Below are 12843 nucleotides of genomic sequence, written 5' to 3' on the forward strand. Positions count from 1 at the left end.
TCTGGAGGCTCTGGGGAAAAATCCACTTCCAAGCTATTCAGATTGTTGGTAGAATTCCGTTCCTTGTAATTGTAAGACTGAGGTTACTGTTTCTTTTCAGCTGTCAGCCAGGCCCCACCCTTCACTCCTAGAAACTGCCTGAATGTCTGGCCATATGGCCTTCTCCATCTTCCAAGCCAGCAGCAGATTCTCCCTGATGTTGACTCTCTTTCTTGCATTGACTCTCCTTTACCAGGAAGAACACTGTCCTTTTTAAGTGTTCATCTGATTAGGTCAGGCTCACCAAGTATACAGTAACCTCCCTATCTGAAAGTCAACTGATTTGGGACCTTAATTACATTTGCAGCATTCTTCCATAGAAGCATCTAGATTAGTGTTGGACTGAATAACTGGGAGAAGGTAAGCATACAACAGGAGTGGGAAGCTTGGGGCCATCTTAAAATTCTACTGACCACAGCATGGCTTGTGGTGGCGCAGTGGATAAAGCATTAATCTGGAACACTGAGGTCGCCAGTTCATAAACCTTGGGCTTGCCTGGTGAAGGTACATACAAGAAGCAACAACTAGTCTGACCAGGTAGTGGCGCAGTGGATAGAGTGTCGAACTGGGATGTGAAGGACCCAGGTTCGAGACCCCGAGGTCTCCAGCTTGAGCGCAGGCTCATCTGGTTTGAGCAAAGCTCACCAGCTTGGACCCAAGGTCGCTGGCTTGAGCAAGGGGTTACTTGGTCTGCTGTAGCCCCACGGTCAAGGCATATATGAGAAAACAATCAATGAACAACTAAGGAGTTGCAATGAAAAACTAATGATTGATGCTTCTCATCTCTCTCCCTTCCTGTCTGTCTGTTCTTATCTATCCCTCTCTCTGACTCTCTCTGTCTCTGGGGGGAAAAAAAAAAAAGAAGCAACAACTATGAGAAGAGAGAGAGAAGGGGAGAGGGAGGGGAAGAGAAGCAGATGGTCGCTTCTCATGTGTGTGTGGACAGGGAATTGAACCTGGGACTTCTGCACACCGGACAGACACTCTATCCACTGAGTAAACCTGCCAGAGGTCTGTTAATTTTTTTTTTTTTTTTTTTTTTTGTATTTTTCTGAAGCTGGAAACGAGGAGAGACAGTCAGACAGACTCCCGCATGCGCCCGACCGGGATCCACCCGGCATGCCCACCAGGGGCGACGCTCTGCCCACCAGGGGGCGATGCTCTGCCCCTCTGGGGCGTCGCTCTGCTGTGACCAGAGCCACTCTAGTGCCTGGGGCAGAGGCCAAGGAGCCATCCCCAGCGCCCGGGCCATCTTTGCTCCAATGGAGCCTTGGCTGCGGGAGGGGAAGAGAGAGACAGAGAGGAAGGAGGGGGTGGGGGTAGAGAAGCAAATGGGCGCTTCTCCTATGTGCCCTGGCCGGGAATCGAACCCGGGTCCCCCGCACGCCAGGCCGACGCTCTACCGCTGAGCCAACCGGCCAGGGCCAGGTCTGTTAATTTTTAAAGGAGTCCTGACTGATACAAAATACCTGTGAGAAATGAAGTGAAGACAGAACGTAGCAATTTCTTAGTTCTGTTGGAAGAGGGGCCGCTGGGAGACTTCCTGAAACAGAAACCCAGCAAATGGAGGGCAGGAGAAGTAGGGGCACATTTTCTATTATTTATTTATTTATTTATTTATTTTTATTTTTCCGAAGTTGGAAACGGGGAGGCAGTCAGACAGACTCCTGCATGCTCCCAACCGGATCCACCCAGCATGCCCACCAGGGGGTGATGCTCTGCCCATCTTGGGGCGTCGCTCTGCTGCAACCAACCAGAGCCATTCTAGCGCCTGAGGCAGAGGCCACAGAGCCATCCCCAGCGCCCGGGCAAACTTTGCTCCAATGGAGCCTTGGCTGCGGGAGGGGAAGAGAGAGACAGAGAGGAAGGAGAGGGGTTGTGGAGAAGCAGATGGGCGCTTCTCCTGTGTGCCCTGGCTGGGAATCGAACCCGGGACTCCTGCACGCCAGGCCGACGCTCTACCACTGAGCCAACCGGCCAGGGCCGGGGCACATTTTCAACAATTGTTTTCAAATATAACAGAAAGTGATAGTTGTTAAGACCGTGATTAAAGCAAAAGTAGCCTTTGACAAGTTTATTAAAGTGAAAGCATCTTAGCCTGACCAGGTGGGGACGCAGTGGATAGAGCTTTGGCCTGGGATGCTGAGAACCCAGGTTTGAAGCCCTGAGGTTGCTTGCTTGAGCATGGGCTTGCCAGCTTGAGCATGGGGTCACTGGCTTGAGCATGGGATCATAGGCATGACCCCATGGATGCTGGCTTGAGCCCAAGGTCGCTGGCTTGAGCAAGGGGCCACTCGCTCTGCTAGAGCCCCCAGGTCAAGGCACATATGAGAAAGCAATCAATGAGCTACTAAGGTGCTGTAACAAAGAATTGATGCTTCTCATCTCTCTCCCTTCCTGTCTGTCTGTCTGCCCCTCTCTCTGTCGCAAAAAAATTAAAAATAGGAAAATAATGACCTTAGAAGGAGGAACTGGAGGTAAGAAACAGCAATAAAAACTTGAGTCAGGAAATCTTCAAATCCCATCTTCACCACTGACCTGCAGCATGATCCCAGCCTCTCTGAACCTTGATTGCCACACCTCTCTAGGAGGGGTGGGCATTCACACTGGCAGAGCTATTGAGATGTTTGAATGTGGATGCATGTGAAAGGGTAGAGCCTGGCATACAGATGGGGCTCAATCTATAGAAGTTTACAAAGAAACTTTCCCAGGTGAACACACTCCCCTTTCTTAGCAATTTTTATACATTTTCCTCAGTCCTCCCTGCATATCTGGGTCTCTTCCATCAATTGCTTTGGACCGGAGCAGAAAGGCACCATCTTCCTGCCTGTCTTCTATAGCTGGGGTGTGGGATGAAAAGTGGGAAACCATGAATTCAGTTCCTGCTCGCAGTGTCTGGGCACATATACACACACACAAACCCCAGTTCTCTCTATGAGAGCCTTGGGGCATAGTTTGCAAAAGGTGGCAGAACTGGCCTGACCAGGTGGTGGCGCAATGGATAGAGCCTCGGACTGTGATGCGGAGGACCAAGGTTCGAGACCCCGAGGTCGCCAGCTTGAGTGCGGGCTCATCTGGTTTGAGCAAAAGCTCACCAGCTTGGACCCCAGGTCACTGGCTTGAGCAAGGGGTTATTCAGTCTGCTGAAGGCCTGCGGTCAAGGCACATATGAGAAAGCAATCAATGAACAACTAAGGTGTCACAACAAAAAACTGATGATTGATGCTTCTCATCTCTCCGTTCCTGTTTGTCTATCCCTCCCTCACTCTGACTCTCTCTCTGTCTCTGTAAAAAAAAAAAAAAAAGGTGGCAGAACTTCCTGTTGAAAGACAAGATTAGGAAATAAGAAGGTGCCCACCGTCCATCCTCCATTGATTACGCCACTTTTTTTCTCATTTAGTCTGTCACCATGGTACCTTTACGCAAACGGAAGCCACTCTTCCTCCACACCAATGCTGTCTGACCAAACTCTTTGTGATGATGGAAATCTTCTGTCTGTGTTGTCCACTCTGGTAGCCACTAGTCACATGTGGCTATTGAGCACTTGAAATGGGGCTGGTGAGACTGAGGAACTGAATTTTTTTTAAATTTCATTTTAATTAATTTGAATTTAAATAGCTACATGTGGCTAGTGGCTACTGTATTGGACAGTGCAGCTCCAGGTAGATGCAGAAAGGTCAGCGAGTGGCTGAGCTTCTCACAGTGTGACAAGAGGGAGAGGAGTGTGAGAGAACGTAGGAGAGAGCTGCCTGACCTGTGGTGGCGCAGTGGATAAAGTGTCAGCCTGGAAAGCTAAGGTCACCAGTTCGAAAACTTGGCACATACATAAACAACTAGATTTGATGCTTCCTGCTCTTCCTGAACCCCTGTCTCTATCTCTTCTCTCTTAAAAAAAAAAAAAAAAAAAAAAAGGTTGGAGAGAGGTACCTGGGCTGATATCAATTTGGGCCTTATTAGGCCATGGGGAGGAGCTTGGGTTTTAATTTTAAGTGTAAAAGAAAGTGTATTTTACTGCTAATAAGAGATAACAAACTGTTCCCAATTTTTTTTTTATGGCCCATCCAGCCTTTATTAAATTTTATTTATTTATTTGTTTATTTTTTTACAGAGACAGAGAGTGAGTCATAGAGAGGGATAGACAGGGACAGACAGACAGGAACGAAGAGAGATGAGAAGCATCAATCATTAGTTTTTCGTTGCACACTGCGACACCTTAGTTGTTCATTGATTGCTTTCTCATATGTGCCTTGACTGCGGGCCTTCAGCAGACCGAGTGACCCCTTGCTGGAGCCAGCGACCTTGGGTTTAAGCTGGTGGGCTTTTTGCTCTAACCAGATGAGCCTGCGCTCAAGCTGGCGACCTCGGGGTCTTGAACCTGGGTCCTCTGCATCCCAGTCCGATGCTCTATCCACTGCGCCACCGCCTGGTCAGGCCTGTTCCCAAATTTAACAGCCTAAAAGAACCAAATATTTATTGTGTCACAGTTTTTGTAAGTTAAGGACCTGGGAACTGTTTAACTGGGGCCTCTGGATCAGTTTCTCATGAGGCTTCAGTCCTCTTGACTAGGTCAGGATCCACCTCCAAAGTCATTCATAAGACTGGGCTCTGGTCATTCTTGGTTGTTGGTTGGAGACCTTAGTTCCCTGCCACGTAGGCCTCTCCATAGCACAGCCCCATCATGACAGTTGGCTTCCCTCAGAGCAAGCCGATGGGGAGGTAAGAGCGGGGTCAAAACAGAAGCCACAGCCCTTTTAGTAACCAAATCATGGAGGTGACAATCCAGCCCTTTCGCTACATTCTTTTCATTAGAAGTGATTCATTATGTCCAGCCCACGATCAGGGAAAGGGACTCACGTCAGGGGGAAATACCAAGAAGGGGGATCACTGGGGCCATCTTAGAGGCTGCCCAGCCCAGGAAGCCACCAGAGGGTCCTGAATAGGAGCATGATAAGATCAGGTTGATTGTGGGCCCTGGCCGGTTGGCTCAGCGGTAGAGCGTCGGCCTAGCGTGCGGAGGACCCGGGTTCGATTCCCGGCCAGGGCACACAGGAGAAGTGCCCATTTGCTTCTCCACCCCTCCGCCGCACCTTCCTCTCTGTCTCTCTCCTCCCCTCCCACAGCCAAGGCTCCATTGGAGCAAAGATGGCCCGGGCGCTGGGGATGGCTCTGTGGCATCTGCCCCAGGCACTAGAGTGGCTCTGGTTGCAACATGGCGACGCCCAGGATGGGCAGAGCATGCCCCCTGGTGGGCAGAGCATCGCCCCTAGTGGGCGTGCCGGGTGGATCCCGGTCGGGCGCATGCGGGAGTCTGTCTGATTGTTTCTCCCTGTTTCCAGCTTCAGAAAAATGCAAAAAAAAAAAAAAAAAAAAAGATCAGGTTGATTGTTTTCACAGTAAGCAATACAGCCTTCTGATACAAGATTAGAAGTCCAAAAGGGTATATGATGTAAACCCTCCCTCTCACTTTTGTCCCTGGTCACCTGATTCCCCCTTCCCAGAAGCAACCAATGTTCCTGGGCCTTATATGTCCTTCCAGAGGCAGTCCATAAATATGGAAGCACAGCCATCTGTGGTAGTTGTTACTATTGTTCACCAGTTATTACCAACAACACTCTCCATCCAGGCATACAGTAATTATTCCAGGAAACTATTTCTGTGTAAAAAACAAAACAAAACAATACAAAAAAACCCACTTCCAATTTAGTGGCATAAAATCACAACTATTTTTGGCCCTGTCCGGTTGGCTCAGCGGTAGAGTATCGGCAGGGCGTGCAGGAGTCCCGGGTTCGATTCCCGGCCAGGGCACACAGGAGAAGCGCCCATCTGCTTCTCCACCCCTCCCCCTCTCCTTCCTCTCTGTCTCTCTCTTCCCCTCTAGCAGCGGAGGCTCCATTGGAGCAAAGATGGCCCCGGCGCTGAGGATGGCTCTGTGGCCTCTGCCTCAGGCCCTAGAATGGCTCTGGATGCAACAGAGCAACGCCCCAGATGGGCAGAGCATCGCCCCCTGGTGGGCATGCTGGGTGGATCCCGGTTGGGCACATGCAGGAGTCTGTCTGACTGCCTCCCTGTTTCCAGCTTCGGAAAAATGCAAAAAAAAAAAAAATCATAACTATCAATATTTTATTATGCTCATGGATTTTGTGGGTCCAGAATTAGGCAGGACACAGCAGGGGTGGCTTTGTCTCCCTGCCACAGTACCAGGGCTCTCAGCTGGGGATACTTGAATGGCTGGGGCTGATCTAATGGCCAGAGCTGGAGTCACCTGGAGGCTTCCTCACTCACACACATGGTGTTGCAGGGGGACTGTCCCTGGGAGCAGAGCATGTACACATGGTCTTTCCACTCCATTTTGGCTTCTCACATAATGGTCATTGATTCCAAGGGAACATCCCAAGAGAAGCATCCAGAATGCAAGTATTGCCAGAGAACCAGGTTGCATGGCCTTCTCTGCCCTAGCTTCAGACGTCATGTTCATCACTTCCATCATATTCTACTGACGACAAGAATCGCTAAGGACAGGGACATTAGAGCCCTTTTTTTTTTTTTTTTTTTTTTTAATAAACAGTTTTTATTATTTTTTTTTATTTACTTTTTTTTTTTACAGAGACAGAGAAAGAGTCAGAGGGATAGACAGGGACAGACAGGAATGGAGACAGATGAGAAGCATCAATCATTAGTTTTTCGTTGCACGTTGCGACTTCTTAGTTGTTCATTGATTGCTTTCTCATATGTGCCTTGACTGCGGGCCTTCAGCAGACTGAGTAACCCCTTGCTGGAGCCAGCAACCCTGGGTCCAAGCTGGTGAGCTTTTTGCTCAAGCCAGATGAGCCTGCGCTCAAGCTGGCGACCTCGGGGTCTCGAACCTGGGTCCTTCCACATTCCAGTCCAACGCTCTATCCACTGTGCCACCATCTGGTTAGGCTAGAGCCCATTTCTTGATGTGAGGATGTCAAGGTCACACTGGAGAAGTTCCTATGGGATGGGAATCTATTGTTACACTCATCTTTGGAGAATCAAATCTTCCCCATAGTTGTACCCCACACCCCTTTCAAGTCAGTTGTGGCCACGTGGCTAGCCTTGACCAATGAAATGTGAGCAGAAGGGACTTGCATCACTTTTGGCTCTAAGTGCTAAGGGCCATGGGAGACTCACATTTCCTTTAAGCAGCTGCCATTGTGGAAGCACAAATTGAGATGGAGCACCTATCACCTTAGGTCCCTGAGTGACAACTCTGAGAAGAGCCTCTCCATCCCAACAACCTGCATCGAGCATAAACTTGTTTTAAGTTACTGAAATTTAGAGATTGTTTGTTACTGCAGCATAACCTAGTCTATCCTGACCCTGTCCATAAAAATGGTAGCAAACCTTATGCAATGCTCTGCACTTTTTTTTTCTTTTTCTTTTTCTGAAGCTGGAAATGGGGAGAGACAGTCAGACAGACTCCCGCATGCGCCCGACCGGGATCCACCCGGCACACCCACCAGGGGCGACGCTCTGCCCACCAGGGGGCGATGCTCTGCCCCTCCGGGGCGTCACTCCGCTGCGACCAGAGCCACTCTAGCGCCTAAGGCAGAGGCCAAGGAGCCATCCCCAGCACCCGGGCCATCTTTGCTCCAATGGAGCCTTGGCTGCGGGAGGGGAAGAGAGAGACAGAGAGGAAGGAGGGGGGGTGTGGAGAAGCAAATGGGCGCTTCTCCTATGTGCCCTGGCCGGGAATCAAACCCGGGTCCCCCGCATGCCAGGCCGACGCTCCACCGCTGAGCCAACCGGCCAGGGCCTCTGCACTTTTTTATTTTATTTAAGTAAGTTGGCCCTGGCTAGATGGCTCCATTGGTTGGAGCATCAGCCCAAAGTACAGAGGTCACTGGTTCGATCCCTGGTCAGGGCACATATAGGAACGGATCGATATAACTGTCTCTCCCTCTCTCTCTATCTCCCCCTTCCTCTCTGGCTAAAATCAATTAAAAAAATTTTTTAAAGCAATGTAAGTTGGAACTAGTTTACATCAGTGCAGGAAGAGCATCTGCACACTTTTTAACAGCAATATAGCATTCCTTTGCCAAAAAGAGCCAAATTTTACCTAGTCAGTCCCTATTAAGGATGAATAGTGCAAGACAGTCTTGGCTGAGAGTTGCTGTGGTTTCTTGCTTCAACAGTGCTTGGACAGACCCAGCACTCATCTCCCATCCCCATGCGCCGCTTAGATCCAGCCTTCCTCCAATCCTCATGGGCCCTCAGAGCCCAGAGGCCCCTGCCAACCCCCCAGATAACTGTGTCCCCCTTTCAGGTGTGCTGAACTATACAACCAGGACCCAGGGGCCTCCATCAACCGCCAAATCAACCTGGAGCTCTACGCCTATGTCTACCTGTCCATGTCTTACTACTTTGACCATGATGATGTAGCTTTGAAGAACTTGACCAAATATTTTCTTCACCAGTCTCATGAGGAGAGGGGACAGGCTGAGAAACTGACAAAGCTACAGAACCAATTAGGTGGCCTAATCTTCCTTCAGGATGTCAAGAAACCAGAGCCAATGATTGGGAGAACAGACTGAATGCAATGGAGTGTGTGTTACACTTGGAAAAATATAAGAATCAGTTACTACTGGAATAGTGCAATCTGGCCACTGAAAAAAAATGACCCCCTTTGTGTGATTTCATTGAAACTCGGTACCTGAATGAGCAGGCAAAATCCATGAAAGTTGGTACCCACATAACCAGTTTTCACAAGGTGAGGCTCCCAAGTCTGGCATGGTAGAGCGTTTTGTTTTTTTTTTTCTTCTTTCTTCTAAATGTTGGTTAGCACAGTCACCCTGTGATATTCTTCAATAAGGGCTGCTCTCTCCAACCCTTTTTCTAGGAGGATTGTATCAGCAGAGTCTTGCTTCATCAGACTCAGCCTTCTTAGTACTCCAGCTGAGCGGTTTTTTTTTTTACAAGCATCCTCTTGGGAGCCAGTGATCAGGGCTCAGCCTTAGGCCAGGTTCCATAGCCATGGGGGTGACTTCCCTGGTAACCAAAGCAACACATGCACATTGGGTTTACCTTTCGTATTTATTTATTTATTTATTTATTTATTTACAGAAACCGAGTTAGAAAGAGGGACAGATAAGGACTGACAGATAGAAAGGGAGAGAGATGAGAAGCATCAACTCATAGTTGCGGCACCTTAATTGTTCATTGATTGCTTTCTCATACATGCCTTGACAGGGAGCTCCAGCCAAGCCAGCAACCATGTGCTCAAGCCAGAAACCTTGGGCTCAAGCCAGTGACAATGGGGTCATGTTTATGATCCCACGCTCAAGCCCAAGAAGCCTGTGCTTAAGCCAGTGAGCCTGCACTCCAGCTGATGACCTCGGTGTTTCAAACCTGGGTCCTTAGTGTCCCAGGCCAATGCTCTGTCTACTGCACCACTGCCTGGTCAGGCATGTTCTTTCATTTGTACCTTTGTACCATTCCTTCAAATAAAGTAATTTGGTACCCAGCAAAAAAAAAAAAAATAAAAATAAATTAAAAAAAAAAGAGGATAGTAGGCCCTGGCCGGTTGGCTCAGCGGTAGAGCGTCGGCCTGGCGTGCGGGGGACTCGGGTTCGATTCCCGGCCAGGGCACATAGGAGAAGTGCCCATTTGCTTCTCCACCCTCCACTCCTTCCTCTCTGTCTCTTTCTTCCCCTCCCGCAGCCAAGGCTCCATTGGAGCAAAGATGGCCAGGGCGCTAGGGATGGCTCCTTGGCCTCTGCCCCAGGCGCTAGAGTGGCTCTGGTCACGGCAGAGCAACCCCCCGGAGGGGCAGAGCATCGCCCCCTGGTGGGCAGAGCATGGCCCCTGGTGGGCGTGCCGGGTGGATCCCGGTCGGGCGCATGCAGGAGTCTGTCTGACTGTCTCTCCCCGTTTCCAGCTTCAGAAAAATACAAAAAAAAAAAAAAAAAAAAAAAAAAAAAAGAGGATAGTACAGTTCATCTTTTCGAACAATGCTGCAAGGAATAACCTTGAACATTAATTTTTTTGTTTTGTTTGTGTGCAATTATGTTTGTAGGATAAATTCCTAGAAATATGTATTTCAAATGGTGGTTGGCAACTTCCTCTTTTAAAAAGATCAATTTGGCTATAGGTGGAGAATTGGTTGAAGAGCCAGACCTCAGAGTTATGTGTGACAACTTCCCCTCTTTACGCCTTATCAATGCCAACTCCTGTTCATCCCAGCTCCATGATCGTCCTCAATCTGGCCACTTGTTTGTGGCACCTCCTGGCCACTGCCCCAGCAGAGGACTGCCATTCCTCTCTCTAATGGTTCCTCCTAAAAGGCCTCCTTCCTGTCTTACTCAGGATATTTGGCTGCAAATAATGAAGACAATCCTGGGTAACAGGCAGATAAGGAATTGACTGGATGCTCCTGGGTGCTTGCTGAATCCCCACTCCCCAGAAAGAGCTTGGCTTGACCACTTCCTCCTCCCTTTTCATTGCCTCCATAATGAATCCTAAACAGACCCTCTGATGTCTTATGTTAATCACTTGCATTGGATACAAATACCTAATTGAAAGCATTGGAAACATATGCCAGCTATGAGAAAACTTAGAGAGGAAATTTTGCCTTCCTTCCTTTTTTTTTTTTTTTTTTTTTTTTTAATGAGAGAAGGGGAGGCAGAGAGACAGACTCCCGCATGCTGTGCCCGGACCAGTATCCATCTGGCAAGCCCACTAGGGCACTAGGGGATGATGCTCTGCTCATCTGGGGCTATTGCTCCACTGTAATGGAAGCCATTTTTTTAGCACCTGAGGTGGAGACCATGGAGCCATCCTCAGCACCTGGGGCCAACTTGCTTGGAGCCATGGCATGCAGGAGGGGAAGAGTGAGAGAGAAAGAGGAAGAGAAAGAGAAAGAGAGAGAAGTAAAAGGGGGAAGGGTGGAGAAGCAGATAGGTGCTTCTCCTGTGTGCCCTCACCGGGAATTGAACCCAGGACTTCCACATGCCAGGCCAATGCTCTACCACTGAGCCAAGTGGCCAGGGTCCTGCCTCCCTTTTGATTTCCATAGTGGAAAGCAGGGCCTAGCTCTGCATTTCATAGGTTTCTTCCTAAAAAGAACGGATGCTGGACACCAAAGTAACAGGTGTTTATAACGGCAACCTAAGCCCCTCTCTCCAGATCCTTGATCCCTACCCCTAGCAGGTCCTCCACAGTAAGCAAACCTGATCACACTGTGCCCTGGCTTAAAACACTCTTGACAACTTCCTTCTACTTTCAAAATGAAGTACAAACTCTTTGCCTGGCTTCCAAAATCCTCCTTGATCCCGGCTCCTCCAAGGCCTGGCATCATTTCTTGGCCCCCAGGCCCAATCCAGGGTGCGCCTGAAACTCTAGCCCAGTGCTCTGCTCTCAGGGGCCAAATGCATGGTCTCTTACTGCCCTCCTCTACAGAGCTTTGAATATACATTGGCCCTTGGTCCAGAAGGCTCTTTCCTTCCCTACTTCAGTTAATTCTGAAACCTGCACATTCTCACTTAACTCTCGGGTCTCACTTGGACATGATAGCCTTTACTGGGCAAGGTACCTTGCCCTTTGTCCTAATGGGTTTCCCTTTTTCAATTTACTTATCTTTACTCCCAAATGTGTCCTAGATTCATGTATTTTTCTCCATATCAGTGATTTCCAATCATACAGTGATGTACAGCAAAATTTTTTAAAACATGCAATCCCTGACTATTTAGTCAGGGGCACTGACCTCTTTTCCCTTAGGATGTCAGATTTTAAAAAATGACAACAGCCGCCTGACCTGTGGTGGTGTACTGGATAAAGCGTCGACCTGGAAATGCTGAGGTCGCCGGTTCGAAACCCTGGGCTTGCCTGGTCAAGGCACATATGGGAGTTGATGCTTCCAGCTCCTCCCTCCCTTCTCTCTCTCTGTCTCTCCTCTCTCTCTCTCCTCTCTAAAATGAATAAATAAAATAAAAATAAAAATGACAACAGCCAACACAATAGCCATCCGATGTGAATGAATCAAAATTACACTTTCTTTTTTCTTTGTCAGATTGACAAAATATATGTTTTTTGGTGTGCCACAGAATTTTAGTCATTTGAAGAAAAAAAAAGAATTTTAGTCATTATTTTATGTGCTATGAGATAAAAAAGGTTGAAAGTTGCTGCTCCATATCCACTGCCATCTTCTTGGTTCAAGCTACCATCCTCTCTACTGGAATTCTGTAGTTTCCCAATTGCTCTGTTTCCATTCTTGGCCCCCTTAAAGTCCACTAGCCAGAGTGATCATTTTAAGTATAAATCATCCTTTCAAAGGCTTCACACTTCACTTAAAAAAAAAAGAAATAACCACCTTGCCATGGCCTACAAAGCCTTCTACAATCTACCTAGTCTTTGTTCCTTCATCTCATATCAGACTCTTGAACCCTGAAGCTACACAGGCCTTCCTGTTCCATGAACACATCAAGTTTACTCTAGGCTGGAGCCCTAGCACTTGCTGTTGCCTCTACTTGGAACTGTTTCCCCAGATCTTTGTGTGGTTGGATCTGCTCAAATATCATACCCTGAGACCACTCCCCCTCACTATTATTTTGTCTTGTTATCCTAAAAAATAATAGAACCAGTTTATCTTACCAAGAAAAGGGGTTTATTCTGGAATAGCAGAGAACTGCAATTCAGGACAAGCTGCTATAGGAAAACCATAGGCAAGTCCAAAAAGCAAAGGAGAGGAACATTATTTTATAGGGAAAAAGGAGGAAGTGGGAGAGGGTTTTTTGTTTTGTTTTGATTTTTTAAAGAAAGGCTACTGGTGGAAAGGGAGAATTTAGG

The 12843-nt window shown here is 48.3% G+C and overlaps 1 non-coding gene across 1 annotated transcript; it reads right to left on the reverse strand.

Annotated features, from left to right (window-relative positions):
* Positions 1–8829: 8829 nt before the first annotated feature.
* LOC136336662 (small Cajal body-specific RNA 4) lies at positions 8830–8956 on the reverse strand. Its single transcript, XR_010731497.1, has one exon. It is a non-coding gene; the product is annotated as a small Cajal body-specific RNA 4 (non-coding RNA).
* Between the last annotated feature and the right edge of the window lie 3887 nt (positions 8957–12843).

This window comes from Saccopteryx bilineata, chromosome 4, assembly GCF_036850765.1.
Source record: "Saccopteryx bilineata isolate mSacBil1 chromosome 4, mSacBil1_pri_phased_curated, whole genome shotgun sequence".
Classification (NCBI taxonomy): domain Eukaryota; kingdom Metazoa; phylum Chordata; class Mammalia; order Chiroptera; family Emballonuridae; genus Saccopteryx; species Saccopteryx bilineata.